General features: G+C 40.2%; 1 long non-coding RNA gene across 1 annotated transcript in view; it reads right to left on the bottom strand.

Moving 5' to 3' along the window:
- The window catches only part of LOC146397374 (uncharacterized), a 154312-nt gene that overhangs the window by 61438 nt on the left and 74766 nt on the right, over positions 1-18108 (bottom strand). The window contains exon 3 of the long non-coding RNA XR_014823507.1: positions 1818-2020. This is a non-coding gene — a long non-coding RNA (uncharacterized LOC146397374). The remainder of the gene's footprint in view (positions 1-1817; positions 2021-18108) is intronic.

Genomic DNA, 18108 nt, shown 5'->3' with positions numbered 1-18108 from the left:
GAATACATATGCATGCAATTTTTGAAACAAAAGTGGAATGATTATTCAAGTTCTTATTTGTTGGTTTGTTTTTGTTTTTTTTTTGGTGGCACCTGCAGCATGCAGAAGTTCCCTGGCCAGGGATCAAACCTGGGCCATAGGAGTGACACAAGCCACAGCAGTGACAATTCTGGATCCTTAACTTCTAGGCCACCAGGGAACTCCTGATTATTCTTTTTGGGGTTTGTTGTTGTTGTTTAGGGCCACACCTGTGGCATATGGAATTTCCCAGGCTAGGCGTCAAATAGGAGTTGCTGGATCCTTAACCCACCAAGAGAGGCCAAGAATTGAACACAGGTCCTCATGGATACTAGTCAGGTTTGTTACTGCTGAGCCATGATGGGAACTCAATTTTTAAGTAGAAGGTTCTCAAAAATGAAAAGTCTACCCTTCCTATTAAAACAGGTCATAGGAAGCCAATGTTCTCAGATTAAACTTCAGTCATACAAATATTAACTTTATATTTGTAGAACATTATTACAATTATTGTAACTTCACTTTTTTTCCAACAATTACAAAATAATTATTTTCAGAGTTCTCACATATAAAGAAGTGACTTAACTTTCAAATTTGACTCAGACTAGGAAAAAGATATGTGGGGAATGTTTTTTTATGTAGCTGGTTTTCAGTGACTTTTTTCTATTATCATAGCAGAGAGGAAAAAAAGAACTACTTGAGATGAGATGGAACTTTTTCTAATTTCTATTTCCATCTGGAGGGGTTATATTTAGCTTGAAATGAGAATATAACATTTTCCCTAGGTACTTCGCTTTCAAAGAATATATTAAAAAAAAAAAAAACCTGCCAAATGATGAGCATTTTTTTAAAAAATAAAAGGTATGTGTTGTACAATCTGAATGGAATGCAGATTCAGCAATGCCTGCTAAACATGGCCAAAGAGTTTGGGATTTTGTATTTTGCAGAGAATTGTCTTATAGCTGGACCCCCAAGCATGGCTGAAACAACTCAAAATGTTCTCACCAGACAGTACTTCCACAAAGGCAATGAATATGAACCCCATTTCAGAAGCCAATGTGGTCTACAATGAGCTGAATTCATCTGTCTCCCTCCAAATTCATATGTTGAAATCCTAACCCTCAATATGATGGTATTAGTTGGGGGGCAGAGGGGATGGGATTTGGGGAGGCAATTAGTTCATGAAGGCGGAACCCTCATGAATAGGATTGGTGCCCTTATAAAAAGGACCCCAGAGAGCTCTCTCACCTTCTTTCCATCGTGTGAGGATGCAGTGAGAATTACAGCAGTTTGTAGCCCAGAAAAGGGCTCTCTCACCAAAACCCAAGGTGTTGCCCTCCCATTCCAGATCCCCAGCCTGCAGAAGTGTGAAAAAGAAATGTTTGTTTTTTAAGTTACTCGGTCTAGAGTCGTTTGTTATTGCAGGTCAGCGGACCAAGACTGCATCCTTTAAAAGGAATATGACCACGTTTATAGATCCAAGCTATTCAGAGTGATCGAAGATAACACAGAATTTATCCACCAAAAAGAAATAGGCAACATTTACTCTTGCAAACCTTGTGAAGCATTTACATCTCCACTCAATCATTTCTGTGATCTGACATCTTCATTTTCTCCTTTTAGATATTCATCACTCTTCTTTCATCATTTCTAACACTGCTTAGGGAACACGTGCAAATATAAGGGTTTTTTTTCCTTTCTAATAGTCGGTCTCCAGCCTCATTTAATTAGGCTGTTACACCATTGATTTTACAGTAATTCCTAAAAGATTCCTCCTGGACTGTATCATCTCTCTGACTCACCCCCAACTGCCTTTATGGCTCCAGACAATTCTTGGCGTGAGTGTGAGGCTTGCTTCTTGGGCTGGGGTTCCCCGGTTGCAGAAAGAACTGCTAGGGCAGCCAGGCATATGACTTTCACCCCTTGTAAGCGTTGTCTGGAGTCATCTTCTCTACGTTTTTTCCAGTTCCCAGAACTTTATGAGTACTGAGCTTCTGAAGGCATCCTAAGAGAGATAGAAAGACATGGAAGCTATCAGCAGTGATGGCAATGCAGTCTACTTCCATTTAACCATATCTGGCAGTGTCTACCAGAGTATGCACAAAAATCACTCTAAGCTCTTGGCCTCAGTTCAGGCTCCTTTACTTCCAGGACTCTGCTGTTAGGAACCCACACTCTTTTTATTATTATTATTATAGTTGATTTACAATGTTCTATCAATTTATGCTGTATAGCAAAGTGACCCAGTCATATATATATACACACTTTTCTCACATTATCCTCTATCACGTTCTATCACATGTGATTGGATATAGTTCCCTGTGCTATACAGCAGGTCCTCATTGCTTATCCATTCTAAATGTAATAGTTTGCATCTATTCACATCCAAATCCCAGTCCATCCCACTCCCTCCCCCAACCCCTTGGCAATTGCAAGTCTGCCCTCTATGTCTGTGAGACTATTTCTGTTCTGTAGATAGGTTCATCTGAGCCATAGTTTAGATTCCACAAATAAATGATATCATATGGTATTTGTTTTTCTGACTTTGCTTAGTATGAGAATCTCTAGCTGCAGCCATGTTGCTGCAAATGACATTATTTTGTTCTCTTTTATGTTTGAGTAGTATTCCAGTGTGTATATGTACCACATCTTCTTAATCCATTCAACTGTCAATGGACATTTAGGTTGTTTCCATGTCTTGGGTATTGTAAATAGTGTTGCAGTGAACACAGGGGTACGTCTTGGGTATTGTAAATAGTGTTGCAGTGAACACAGGGGTACATGTATCTTTTTGAATGAAAGTTTTGTCTGGACACATGCCCAGGAGTGGGATCGCTGGATCCTACCACAGATCTATAGTTTTCTGAGGAACCTCCATACGGTTTTCCATAGAGCTTGTTCCAATTTACATTCCCACCAACAGTGCAGGAGAGTTCCATTTTCTCCATACCCTCTCCAGCATTTGTTTTTTGTAGTCTTATCAATGATAGCCATTCTGACCCCTGTAAGATGATACCTCCTTGCAGTTTTGATTTGCCTTTCTCTAATAATTAGTGATGTTAGACATTTTTTTCATGGGCCTGTTGCCCATCCTTATGTCTTCTTTGGAGAAATGTCTATTCAGTCCTCTCCCCATTTTTCAGTTGGATTGTTTCTTTGTTGTTGAATTGCATGAAGTGTTTGCATATTTTGGAGATTTTTTTTTTTTTTTTTTGGCTCTTTAGGGCTGCACCTGAGGCATATGGAGGTTCCCAGGCTAGGGGTTGAATTGGAACAGTAGTTGCTGGCCTACACCACAGGCACAGCAATGCCAGATCCAAGCTATGTCTGTGACCTACACCACAGTTCACAGCAATACTGGATCCTTAACCCAGTGAGTGAGGCCAAGATGGAACCTGCATCCTTATGGCTACTAGTCAGATTCGTTTCTGCTGAGCCATGACGGGGACTCCCATATTTTGGAGATTAAGCCCTTGTCGGTTGCATCGTTTCCAACTATTTACTCCCAGGTTGTCTTTTCTTTTTTTTATGGTTTCCTTTGCTATACAAAATTTCTAAGTTTGATTAGATCGCGTGGGTGTATTTTTGTTTTTATTTCGATTGCCTTGAGAGACTGACCTAAGAAAACATTTGTATGGTTGATGTCAAAGAATGTTTTGTGGGAGTTCCCACCGTGGCTCAGCAGCAATGAACCCGACTAGTATCTTGAGGACCAGGGTTCCATCCCTGGTCTTGCTCATTGGGTTAAGGATCTGGCATTGCCATGAGCTGTGGCATAGGCCGGCAGCTGTAGCTCCATGGCGACCCCTAACCCAGAAACTTCCATATGCTGTGGGTGCAGACCTAAAAAAAATGTTCTGTTCTAGGAGTTTTATGGTGTCTTGTATTATGTTTAAGTCTTTAAGCCATTTTGAGTTGCTTTTTGTACATGGCGTAAGGGTGTATTCTAGCTTCATTGATTTACATACAGCTGTCTAGTTTTCCCAGCACCACTTGCTGAAGAGACTGTCTTTTTCCCATTTTATATCCTTGCCTCCTTTGTCAATGATTAATTGACCATTGGTGCCTGAGAATCCCACATTTTCAGTACATCCCAGGGGACAGTCTTGGACATGATGGTATGCTTCTTATCATTTTTTTGCATCAAATTGTCCCCCACACAAACCATATCCAGTCACCCCCCAGCTCAGAACTCCCACATATGCTAGGCATTCTTCATGAAGCAGCATAAATTTTACACATTCAGCAAAATATGGGGTCCTCCAGGGAACACCCATGTGCTGTGCTCTGCTCCTTGAGAACCATGGGTCCAGATCCTGAGGTTACCAAGGCAGCTTTGCTGGCTTCGTTCTAAAGAACAAGCCCCACTTTTTTTTTTTTTAATGTCTATACTCATGGTGTATGGAAGTTCCCTGGGCCACGGATTGAATCCGAGCTGCATCTGTGACCTACACCTCAGCTGTGGCAATGCTGGATCCTTTAATCCACTGCATGGGACTGGGGATAAAATCCATGACTCTGCAGCAACCAGAGCCACTGCAGTCAGATTCTTAACCCAGTGTGCCACAGTGGAAACTCCCCAGGCCCCACTTTTTATTGATTAGGAATGTGAAAACTTGGGGGCATTCTTCAAGGAGCATAATGTTAGAAATAACATTTTGGGAGTTCCCTGGTGGTCTAGTGGTTAGGATTTGACGCTTTAACTGCTACAGCCCAGATTCAACCCCTCGTCCGGGAACTGAGATCTCACATCAAGCCACTGCATGATGTAGCCAAAAAAAAAAAAAAAAAAAAAAAAAAAAAAAAAAAAAAAGAAGAAGAAAAGAAAAGAAAAAGAAGTCATACTTAGATACAGGCTGAAATCACCAGGCTCCAGCCACACCAGCCTTGTTCTGTTGTTTTCATCCTTAGCTAACCAGAGAACATTCATACCTTGGGGGCTTTATTCATCCTGTTCCCTCTGCCTGAATGCTCTGCCCCTAGACCTTGATAAGTTGCTTCTTTCTCATCATCCAGGTCTCAGTTGAACATGACCTTCTCACAGAGGCCTTTCTCCCCACCTATCCAAAGCAGCTCACACATTCCCAGTTGTTCTTATCATGTGACCCTATTTTGTGTACTTGTGGGTGCTCAGCATCTGAAATTACTATATTTATGGCTTTATTGTCAGAGTCAGCTTCAGGGTGAGTGACATGTAAAGTATCTCAGGGCCTCATATTTAGAAGGGTCCTACATGTAGTTTAATGCTCTGTTGCTGCCGTCTTGAAATTCTTTGTGTGTTTGTCTTTTTTAGGGCCATACTGGTAGCATTTGGAAGTTCCCAGGCTAGGGGTCAAAATGCTACAGCTGCCAGCCTATACCACAGCCACAGCAATGTGGGATCCAAGCTGTGTCTGCAACCTACACCATAGCTCACAGCAACATCAAATCCTTTAACCCACTGAGCAAGGATAGGGATCAATTTCCACATCATAATGGATACTAGTCAGGTTCTTTATTGCTGAGCCACAATGGGAACTCTGCTGTTTTGAAATTTTTAATCATTTTTTTCCAAGAAGACCTGCATTTTCATTTTGTACTACAAATTATACACCTCTCCTGCTTGCTGTTTTTTGTCTTCACTAGCTTAAGTTATAAGCCCCAGGACAGGAGGATCTTCATGTCTTTGGTTCACTATTGTGTTGTCATCACTTAGAATACTACAGGGAATACTTTGGTGGTTCAATAAATACTTGACAAGTTTAACAAAGGATTTTTATGTGACCCAGCAACTTCACTCCTAGGTAAATTCCCAAAAGCACTGACGGCAGATATTCAAGCAAATACTTGTATACGTTATAGTGGCACTAGTCACACTAACCCAAAGGGGGAAAACAGCCCAAATGGTCATCAGCTGTTGAATGAATAAGCCATGTGCTATATCAATACAACAGAATATTATTCAACCAGGAAAAAGAATGATGTACTGACACATGCCACAACATTGATGAATGTTTTCCTTACCAAAACATTATGCTAAGCTAAAGAAATCAGATACAAAAGTTCACACATTTATAATTCCATCTTATGAAATATCCACAAACAGATGTGTAGAGACAGGAAGCAGATTGGTGGCTGCCAGAACCTAGAGGGTGCAGAGGAGGGAGGAGAGATGGAAAGTAAGTGCTAAATATTTTGGTTTGATAAAAATGGTTAGAAATGGATAGGGATGGTGATTACACATCATTATGTGTGTACTAGAACTGTTTGCTTCAAAACAGCTGCTTTTGTTTTAAAATGATTAATTTTATATTATGTGAATTTAACTGCAATTATTTTTCTTTTCAGAAATGCACTTGCGGCATATGGAAGTTCCCAGGCTAGGGGTCGAATTGGAGCTGTAGCTGCCAGCCAACACCACAGCCACACAACAAGAGATCTGAGCCGCATGTGCCACCTATACCACAGCTTGTGGCAATGCCAGATCCTTATCCCACTGAGCGAGGCCAGGGATCAAACCCACATCCTCATGGATACTAGCTGGGTTCTTAACCCTCTAAGCCACAATAGGAACTTCCTTACTGCAATTAAAAAATAAATAAATAAATAAATAAATATTTGTTGAATGAATACATATTTACAGAACTTGTGTGCCAGAACTCTTTCCACAACAAAGTCCACCGTATTTGTATGCCAGCCTATGGCTTCAACAATTTCAGTCCAAAACTTTTCAGTCTGCATGAAGATAAGGACACATTCACACCATTATTTGGAAAAGTATTTCACATGTTTACTTCCATGAAGACAACACAGGATATTATCATAATGTCAACACTTCGCTATTTTGGGGGGGGTTTGTTGGTCTTATTTTTATTTTTTAAATTCTTTATAAATTTTTTTTTTTTTGGTCTTTTTGCCTTTTCTAGGGCTTCTCCTGCAGCACATGGAGGTTCCCAGGCTAGGAGTCGAATCGGAGCTGTAGCCATCAGCCTACGCCAGAGCCACAGGAACATGGGATCTAAGCCGTGTCTTCGACCTCCACCATAGCTCATGGCAACACTGGATCCCCAACCCACTGAGCAAGGCCAGGGATGGAACCCGCAACCTCATGGTTCCTAGTCGGATTTGTTAACCACTGAGCCATGATGGGAACTCCTATAAAAATTTTTTAAGACAGTTGTAGATGTATATGCAGTTATAAAGAAATTATATAGAGAGCTCCTGTGTTCCTTCCCCCACTTTCTCCCAATGGTAACATCCTACAAATGTAGACAATATCACAACCAGGAAATCGATATTGATACAATCCATCTCATTCAGATTCAATGGTTTTCTATGTAGTCATTTGTGTGTGGGGGGTGGGTGGGTGTGTGTGTTGTGTGTGTGTGTGTGTGTGTGTTGTGTGTTTGTGTCCTGTTTCTATACAGAAATGTAACAACAGTTCCTTTTAGTATTATTATAGTCTGTTGACTAGTAAAACATTCCAGAGAGATTGTGGCACCAGCAGAATAACCACAAGTAAATGGCCCCAAGAACAAGTTAAAAGAAAGAAACATTTCTAAAGTCTTAACAGGAGTTTAGCAGTCTGGAACCTGTTAGTTCAACCGTACCTTATTTACATTCGCTTGACCCTTTCAGCACTAGGATTCTCAGAAGAGCTGCAGCACATTTTGGTTAATTCAACAGACTGAGGATGGTGTTCAGTAAGCCATTCTTCTTTCATTTGAGAAAATGGAAAACTTAAAAAGTTGGCAAACCCGGAGTGGTAGCATAGAAAAGATGCTCGTAAGATTGTTTTTACTTATACAGAACACTTGCTAGATCAGCCTGCTAATAAATGTACACTTGGAATTGGAACCTCAGGCAAATAAACAGACTTGGCATTTGCCAGTAATGATGGTAGGGTCTATTCTCTGTGTTAACTGAATTCATTAGGAAGTCCTAGTGAATGTTCCTTTCTATATTGCCTTGGTTGAAGGAGTAGACATCTCCTTTTCCTAGTTGACACCCCTTCCATCACATAGATTTTTCCTTTGAAGGGCCACTCACTTCCTCCCCTAGTCTAGTTCTTTTGGTGGAACTATGCACAAACCCCCTTTTTTCCCACAGCACACCCCTGTCCCCCACTCCCTAATCATGGCTTGCTGAAAGGACTCCATCAAAGCATTCTACTCTTCTAGACACAATGACTGTTCAGAAAATGCATGCATTCAAAACATATTCAAAATATGTTAAAGAGATACAATAATCTCGTCCTATAATGATTAGGACAAAGAATCTCTCTCTTTCTTTTTTTTTTTAGGGCCGCACCTACAGCACATGAAAATTCCCAGACAAGGGGTCGAATCAGAGCTGCAGCTGCTGGCCCACACCATAGCCACAGGCACTCGGGATCTCAGCTACATCTGCAACCTACACCGCAGCTCATGGCAATGCAAGGTCTTTAAGCCACTGAGCCAGGCCAGGGATTAAACCTACATCCTCATGGATAGTAGTCAGGTTCATTACTGCTGAGCCAGAATGGAAACTCCAGGAATCACTTTCCATAGAATTGGAGGTGTTAATACACAGGCCTGGAGCATCAGAGAACACCAGCAACGGCATCATGCTAGAAATGAAGCCAGCATGGAAGGGAGCAGCCTTAACAACCTTACCTGAGGGTCTAGAACCAGCTATATCTGAAGCTGATAATAAATAACCTTTCTACGTGTACTTAAATTTTTTTGAGGTTTAGTTTTTTTGGGGTTTTTTGGTTTTTGTTTTTTGTTTTTTGTTTTTTTGTTGTTCACTTGCAACTCAGCAAGAAGGACTGAGGCAAATAACATTTATTAGGCTAAGCTTGGGGCTATAAATCCTTAAGCTAATTTAGTGCTTGTCCTCTCATTGTTCAACAATTCCCTTATCTTCTCATCTGTCTGCATTACTGCTTGCAATAATTTGCCTGACCCAGGCTTTGGTGCTTAGTGTAAAAGAAGTAACCCAAGTAGAGTAAATGAAGAGCGCTGGGAGCACATGAACGCTCCTGACCCCACAATGTCATCTTTTAAATGGGTTATGCGTGTGTAACGCTGCAGCTGGCCATCTGTACTGATTATTTAAGTTCTGTAATGAAATGTTCAGGGCCCACATTGTTTATTTATGTGATGCAAGCAGCCACTCTCTAAATCCTAATTCAATCTTCAGTCACTGTTTTGGAGGCTAGGAGCTCTAATGACTGCAAAAGAAATGTTGGCTGCTTCAGATGGTGCTATTAAAAGAAAATTGTTCCCAAAGAAATTCTTATCTCCTGATGGGGGGAGCTAAATCACTATAAATTATGGAAAAGGAAATTGCCAACATGTCTTGCTTTCTTTTTATTGGAGGCATTGTTTTAGCACAACTGCCAAGGAGAGCACACACCTATTTTGAAAAGCTTTTTACAGCTTTGAATTAAGCACAAATGGAGAAATAACAGGCTGCACAATTAGAGCAGCTAACTGAGACCTGCTTTGCAAAGCAAAGGCAGGGCTTTACCATTACTTTTTCATTCACAAATGGCACCAGCAAGGGGGCGGGGCGGGGCAAGAGGAGGAAAAACACTGAGAAAAGCAACAGCAAGATACCGTTAAGAGAAACGACCAAAGAGATCACCGGAGACCTGGCAGGAGAATAATAAGGATCTTGGAAAGAAAAGGGGAGACCTTTAGAATTCCATTACCCTGGGGACAAGGGAGTAGTGGTGACAGAGTCCAACTTGTTTCAATTGAATAAGCACAATCAATCAGTCCATCAGTGTTGATGTAAACTTTGATCTTCTAAAAATTGCAAAAAGGGTGGCCATTTCTCCTCCGTCTGTCACAAGTGATTTCAAAGGACTTGGCTCCTCTGTAGTGCCTGCTCACGTTCTTCAGGTGGTGAATGTATTCAGCGAAGCCAGCAGAGGGAGCACAAGATTAATGGGTGGTTCCAAGCCTCACCACAGCCACCACCCTGTCCCTTCTGCAGGGCCTCCCACTCTAGTTTGAGCAGGTGACTCTGTCTCCCAAGCCTCCTTTCCTACCCACTTCCCCCATCTCCCCACTTTCCCTACCCCGCCTCCAAAACAGCTCTGCCCTCGCCACCCAGATCATTTGGAAACATTCTACCAAAGAATTCCCAGACTGACATTCTCCTGGTAGATCCCACGATGGAGAAAAGAAGGACCCACTGTGCCTCAAACATTAAAAATCACTCCAGGAGTTCCCTCGTGGCTCAGTGGTTAATGAACCCGATTAGTATCCATGAGGATGCAAGTTCGATCCCTGGTCTTGTTCAGTGGGTTAAGGATCCCCTTGTTGGAGTGAGCTGTGGTGCAGGTGGTAGACAGCAGCTCAGAATCCGGTTGCTGTCTGTGGCTGCAGTGTGGGCCAGCAGCTACAGCTCCAATTTGACCCCTAGACTGGAAACGTCCATATGTTGCAGGTGTGGCCCTAAATAGACAAAAGACAAACAAACAAACAAACAAACAAACAAACCCGAATGAAAGAATTCTGAACACTGAATAAAAAGGTTTATGATCTAACATTAAGCGAAAATAACAGGTTATAAAGCTGTGTTTATAGAGGTATCTCAAGTATACACATTTTTTTAATTATAGAAAAAAATAGAAGTTTGTCAAGTTAAGACTGGTTGACTTCAAGGGGTGATGTGTAAGTATCACGAGGTGAGATTTAAGAAGGGAATTTTTTTCTTGCTTTATAATCTATTCCTACACTTCAAATGTATATTCTGTGTGCAGTCAATGTATACAGCGTATACACGGACAATCACAGGGAAAAATAAAAGATTGGAAATGCTTGGATATATTTTATATGGTCATAGGTAATATCCTCTGCTTTATAATATGTAATCACACTAAGTAGCACCACAGAAGGAAAGAACAAAATGAGCTCTGAGTTCTATGTGCTAAGGACTGTATCAAAAGCTGAAGGATAAAAAGATGAACTAGATATACTCTATAGACTCTGTAACCTTGGGAAGCTTATACTCACCTTTAGTATCTTATTTCCTTGTCACAAAGAATCTGTGGGTAGACAGTAGTATTCTCAGTTCGATGGATAGGTTAGTATAGGTAAGTGACCCAGGGCCACTTAACCAGGACATGGCTGATTGGAACAGTCCCGGATTTTCCACCTCCAAAGACTCTCCTCCATCTCAAATTTGAGGCATTAGAGTCATAGTTTTTGCCATCTCGTAGCTCATAACTATCATCCTCACTTAATATTTTTTTGCTTGTTGGAGCTGTATGTGCGGCATATGGAAGTTCCCAGGCTAGGGGTCAAATTGGAGGTACAGCTGCCAATCTACACCACAGCCACAGCAACCTGGGATCTGAGCCTAGTCTATGACCTACACCACAGCTCATGGTGTGGTGTAACGCCAGATCCTTACCACTTAGCGAAGCCAGGGATAGAACCTGCATCTTTTTGGATACTAGTTGGGGAACTCCCTCAATTTTTTTAACAGCACCCTATTCTAAAGGAAGCTTTATACTATGAATGTAAATGCAAAACAGAATGAGTTTCCATAAATAAAAGATAACCATTAAATAAGCACAGTAAAGACAACCAAAACAAATTATATGCTGACCCTGCTGGCGGGGCTCTGAGGCTCTCTCTTTGTTGTAAGGAGGAGCAAGGCAAGAATGAGAGATGTTACAGACACATGGCCACCTCACTGAGGCTTTCTTCTCAACATAATCAAAAGGCCTGAGCAAGCACTGAGTGGGAGTAGCTATGTATGCAATTTACTGCATACCTTCAGTGAAACCAACCGAGGCTTTGAGAAATATGGTATTACTTGATGCAAAGCCAAGAAAAATATCCCCGCCAGCGCAGAACAGAGAAACCTAGCAGTCAGAAAAACAAAGTGACAAAGCTGAAGTCTAAGATGATATAAATCAAATTTTACTACCATGAATCTCAACATTATGAGAATATCCCCACTTTAATTTTATTTATTTATTTATTTATTTTGTCTTTTTGCCTTCTCTAGGGCTGCTCCCATGGCATATGGAGGTTCCCAGGCTAGGGGTCCAGTCAGAGCTGTAGCTGCTGGCCTGCACCACAGCCACAGCAACGTGGGATCCGAGCTGCATCTGCGACCCTCACCACAGCTCACGGCAACGCCAGATCATTAACCCAATGAGCAAGGCCAGGGATCGAACCCGCAACCTCATGGTTCCTAGTCGGATTTGTTAACCACTGCGCCATGATGAGAACTGCCCCCCTTTTATTTTGGATAACAAATAGTTAACTTCCAATATCAGCCTCAATTGGAACATGAAAAAAAAAGCAATTCTTAAAGAATACAAGTATATTTCTTAATGAGAAGGTAGTGCTATGAGATGGAAGGAACATCAGTTTAGAAACTGAATAGATGTGGATTCAAATCCAGCTCAGCAATTTATTACATATATATGAGCTATACATATATATGTGTGTATTTTTTACATATATATCTGTATATATGTATACTGAGTTTCTGCAAGCCTCAGTGTCTTTATCGATAATCCTAGGGAGAAGGATAAGTGGTGTTCTATGATGCAAGGGCCATTTGTGTAATACCTTAAGTTAAAGGATAATTTCTCAAAAAGGTAAAATCAAGACTCTCATATGAATATAAAATGAATACCTGCTAAATATTTTATTTATCACATTACCAGTGAGAATCACTGAAATGTGACAACCCATTCAAAGAAGTCAAAGAGGGAAGCAATGTAGAGTTAAGAAGGCTATATACACTCTATTTACAAATGGACGCAAAGCTGTCTGCTTCCACAATGGGAGAAGAAAATCAATTGACCATCCACAGGACAGAATTTCTTTGCCTGTCTACGGACAAGAGTTATTTGCATTACTTCAGTATTCTCGTCAACTTCTGAATTTTCCTGGTCAATACAGAGATTGATAGTCATACAGTCTTTAGGCTGACGTTTATCTCAACAGATTTGTAAAAGAGCTTAGTCACAAAGATGTCTGTTCCTGTGGGAGTGTGTAATCCCCAGAGACTTCAGCACTTTGATGAAAAGACCATCCAATCAGCCCTTTTGTTTATCCCAGTCTTAAATTTTTCCTTACACTTATGTCCAGACCTGATCTGTAGAAATGAACACCACTTTTGAAAATAGCAGATGTAGATACAAAATAGATGATGTAGGGTAAAACACTGTTCACCTTTAAAATATCACCAATATTAATGATTCTATAGTAATCATCTAACTAATGGGAAAGCTGGAACAGAAAAGCCCCCTTCCAAATCTTAAATTTCAGGGGTCCTATCATCTACCAGTTCACAATGTTTACTGATGTCTTATGAAAGCTAAGTTTCAAAAAAGTTAGGCAGAAACTGAAAATCAACCTGATGGAGCCACTGTGGAAAACAGTATGGAGGTTACTCAAAAAAGTAAAAACAGAACTACCATATGACCCAGAAATTCCACTTCTGAGTATAAATCCAAAAGAAAGAAAGAAAGAAAGAAAGAAAGAAAGAAAGAAAGAAAGAAAGAAAGAAAGAGAAAGGAAGGAAGGAAGAAAGAAAACACTAATTTGAAATGTCCATCAACAGATGAACAGATAAAAAGATGCGGCACATATATGCAATGGAAGACTACTTGGCCACAGAAAAGAACACAATTTTGCCATTTGCAGCAACATGGATGACTTGGTGGGCATGATGCTAAGTGAAGCGAATCAGACAAATACTGCATGATATCATGTATATGTGGAAATCTAAAAAATACAACAAACTAGAGAATAAAATAGAAAAGAAACAGACTTACAGATGTAGAGGACAAAGTAGTGGTTACAGTGGGGAGATGGAGGGCAAGAGCAATATAGGAGTAAGTGAGAGTGAAAGGCATGAACTATTTGGGTATAAGGCTACAAGGATGTAATACACAACATGGAGAATATAACCAACATTTTGTAAATGGAGTATAACGTTTAAAAATTGTATTAAGAAAAAGATGATAAACACTTCAGTGTATTATGTCACCAGATTCACATTTTAAAAAAGAAATCAATCTGAAATAAAAATATTTTCTGAAGTTAAAATGTAAGTCAAGAAAAAACTGAGTTGATAATAGAAAAACAAAATTAAAACAACTTTCAATAAAATCTGATTTATCCAATCCCAGGCTTTTCTTTATTTAAGAAATACTGACAAAGGAGTTCCTGTCGTGGCTCAGAGGAAACAAATCTGACTAGTATCCATGAGGACACAGGTTCAATCCCTAGCCTTGCTCAGTGAGTTAAGGATCCAGCATTGCAATGAGCTGGGGTGTAGGCCAACAGCTACAGTTCCAATTCAGCCCCTAGCCTGGGAATCTCCATATGCCATAGTTGCGGCTCTAAGAAAAAAGGAGGAGTTCCCGTCAGTCATGGCTCAGTGGTTAACGAAGCCACCTAGTAACCACGGGGTTGCAGGTTCCATCCCTGGCCTCATTCAATGGGTTAAGGGTCTGGCATTGCCATGAGCTGTAGTGTAGGTTACAGACATGGCTTAGATCCCACTTTGCTGTGGCTGTGGTGTAGGCCAGCAGCTGTAGCTTCGACTCGACCCCTAGCCTGGGAATCTCCACATGCCACGGGTATGGCCCTAAAAAGACAAAAGACAAAAAAAAAAAAAAAAAAAGGAATGACAAAGACTGACACTATCAAAAATGAGAGATGACAAAAGCTCTAACTCAAAGTTCTGATCAATACAGAAATTTATGGTAAAACAATTTCCAAGATTTCTTCTAAGTAACCTATAATATTTTTAAACTCACTTACTTTTGTATATTTTAAACTTACTTCCTTTGTAAGTTCTCAAACACTGTTTCAATTACAAAGAGTGTCGTTTTATACAGTATAAAACGTAGCTCAAGCTGCATATTCTAAGCAATTAAGGTTGCTTGAGAGTATTTGGAAGCTGGTTTCTCAATTTTATTAATTCCTTAATTTCACAGTCAACTCAGATTTCCAAGGAAGCTCTGTCAGTCCTCTAACATATCACCATGGCCCCCAAATTGGCTGGTTCTATGGTGAATGTAGGGGCAGTTCTCAGTGACAGATCAACAAGTCAATGATTCTTTCTTAGCCATTTAAACCACCCAAGCCCTCAAATAAATTTAGTGAACAAAGCAATGGAGTCCAAATGACATTTCCTTCTATTCAGAAAAACTTCAACTTTTATGTTCAGTAATTAATGGCACTGTTTAACCAGGAATGACATAGAAAATGGGAGCAGTTGTTATTTACCGTAGCCATGTAATAAAGTGTCAGAGGTTATCACAACAGGATATCTGTGTTTAAATGGCAAGAGATAAAGAGACAAAGTCAAGGGAGTTATCCCTGTTTTGTTTTCCAAGTGGAGGGAAGTCTGCTAAAATAGACTTCTAAATACCTACAGCTGCCATCCCAGCTCCAATGGTAATTTTAATGTTCAGCCCTTCTTTACTTCCAGTTGGGGGTAGGAGGGGAGGGGCAGTGGGGGAACAAGAGCAAACATTAGAATATAGCAATTCTAGGAGTTCCTGTGGTAGCTCAGTGGTAACAAACACAGCTAGCATCCCTGAGATCACAGATTTGATCTCTGGCCTTGCTCAGTGGGTTAAGGATCCAGTGTTGCCAAGAGCTGTGGTGTAGGTCAAAGATGCAGCTTGGATCCCATGTTGGCATGCCTGTGGCTATGTACACCACAGCCTGCAGCTGCAGCTCTGATTCGACCCCTAGCCTGGGAACTTCCATATGCTGCAGGTGCGGTGCTAAAAAAAAAAATACTTGCACTGTTATTGTCTTACTGGCATCACCTCACGATCTGTATAGAGTGTTCATTTTCACTCTGCAAACAGAGACAGTAAGCCTGTGCTGATGGTGGTCTGGGACCGTGGACGTCACCAAGACTTCATGTTGATCCCCCTCTCTGTGTCTCATCTGATGTTCATGCCCTCTCACAGATTCTTCTACCATCTTCTCTTTAGGAGTCTAGCAACTATCATTTCAACCCTCCATCTTTATATTTATTGAAAAAGACATGGCTTTGGAGAACCACTCATCCTCTCCTGGGCTTACTGAGGAAAGATGTTGAAGCTTAGAGGTTTAGGCTGCACATGCAATAAATGGTCAGTTGGATTTGAACCCACGTCTATTCAGTTCCTAAATTGATGTTCTTTTTCCCTCATCCATTGCCTCCTCACTAAAAAATAAATTGATAAGCCTTTTACAATTGCTTTTACCCGTTCCTTATGAAAATAATTCAAACTACGCAATAAAAAGCAAAATAATGAAGGAAAAATTACTCAGACTCCCACCATACAATGATTAATACATAAATATTTTGTTTCCCAGTTTTTTCTGCATCTTACAAGATTGGGGTGATCCAGTAATTACATTATTTTATTCAATATGCTATTAACATCACTTTCTGATTAATATTTCAAGAACATTGTTGCCAATCATTGCAAATTCCTTTGTATTAATGTACCATTTTGTTTAAACCAGTCAAATAATGTGTTAAAATCATTTTGATTATCAAAATCTTTCACCTTACATGTTTATTCTGTAAGTGCAATTAGTACCTGAAGAAGCTATGGAATTCAGAAACTAAGAGCATAGGGTTTTGTTGTCAGCGGTTGCAAGTACAACAGAAAGACAGCAGCGACTTCCTGTAAAGAGAAGATCATTACCCCCCAAAAGTAATACGTGCTAAAAATATTAGCGGGTCTGAATCCACTACAGTACAGATTTCTCACAATTAAAGAGGAAAACTTTTCACTTAGGCAGCATTTACACAGTGCCAAAACATCCAGATAAAGAATGAAAAATCATCTAGATGTGGCAGTTTTGTAGATGTGCTGAATCATCTGGGCAATCTTGGGAAAATCTGGGGTAGAAGAGTACAAGACACAGCACAACAAAACTGCAACCTAAACATGAAATGTGATAGAAAGCGTTTTAAACATTTCAATGCAAAGGATCAAGAGTCACCGGTGAACGTAAGGAAGGTAGTATGTTAGAGCCATGTTGGAGCCTTAGTGTTCACTAACACTTTCCCACCCTTCTCCCTGTTGATGCTCTTGAAAGTGGACTTCAACTCACCTGCTGATTTGGGTCAGGTGAGGAGTCTTAGGTGCTATAGTTGTCAACATGCACAAAGGTGCAATTATAGCATAAAAAAGGATTAGGAAAAAAGAACTGGCTGCAAGAGACCATACGTCAGCAGAGTCTCCTGAAAAAAATAAATCTGATAACATTTCAATCCATTATTGTGGCCAGCAGACCTTCTAGATGTACAAATCACATTTCTACATAACAACTGTCTTATATCACATGAACGCTGGAGAACATTTCTAAGGCTGTGTGTGATTTAGAATCTAATGCAAAGGAGAGTTTCACCAAATATCTTAGGTTCTTGAAGCTAAAACATGGAACTCTCAAAATTCATCTTCTTTAGTATTACCTGCATTCACCAGACTGACTTACAGTTTGAACAGAATTTCTTTAGAATTACAAATTACTCCCAGTCTTACAAATTGCCCACATATGGCTTGTTTTATGGAATTTTTTCCCCTGGCATTAGCCCTTATTGGGCTTTAAAAAAAAACAAACAAACAAACAAACAAAAAAAATCTCCCTTCAACCTCTCCACCTCATGATCATTTACCAATATTATCAATAATGGCAGCATTTTTGCTCTGTGTGTCAGGGAAAAGAAAAGAGAGATGAAAAAGAATATTGAAAAAGAGGAAGGGACTCATAGCAGCCTTGAGAGAATGTTCAGGAAAAGTAATGATGATTTATCCCATATCTTGAAAGCTGGATCTTATAGGACTAGGCAGACATGGTTATAGCTTTCTTGTCCTAGATTAAATTATAGCCAAGAAAGGATTGGTAAAATTGCAATTGATCTTGGCAAGGTGGCCTCTGTTTCATCATTCAGAGGTCAGCTGCAATGTCACCTCTTGGGAGAGCTGCTTCCCTAACTTTTGGGTACAATGCAGATTCTGAATCACTCTGAGTTACTACTTTGCACAGCACTTGTGGCTATTTGGCTTTTTTTTTTTTTTTTTTTTTTTTTTTTTTTTGCTAGTGGGTATGTATGTATTAGTGGGTG

The sequence above is a fragment of the Sus scrofa genome, chromosome 13 (assembly GCF_054392235.1).
Source record: "Sus scrofa isolate SSC_HxYL_T2T_F1_AM1 chromosome 13, Sscrofa_HxYL_maternal_Yorkshire_Landrace_v2.0, whole genome shotgun sequence".
NCBI lineage: Eukaryota > Metazoa > Chordata > Mammalia > Artiodactyla > Suidae > Sus > Sus scrofa.
Note: the sequence above shows the minus strand (reverse complement) of the source record. Positions and strands in the feature narration are given on the sequence as shown.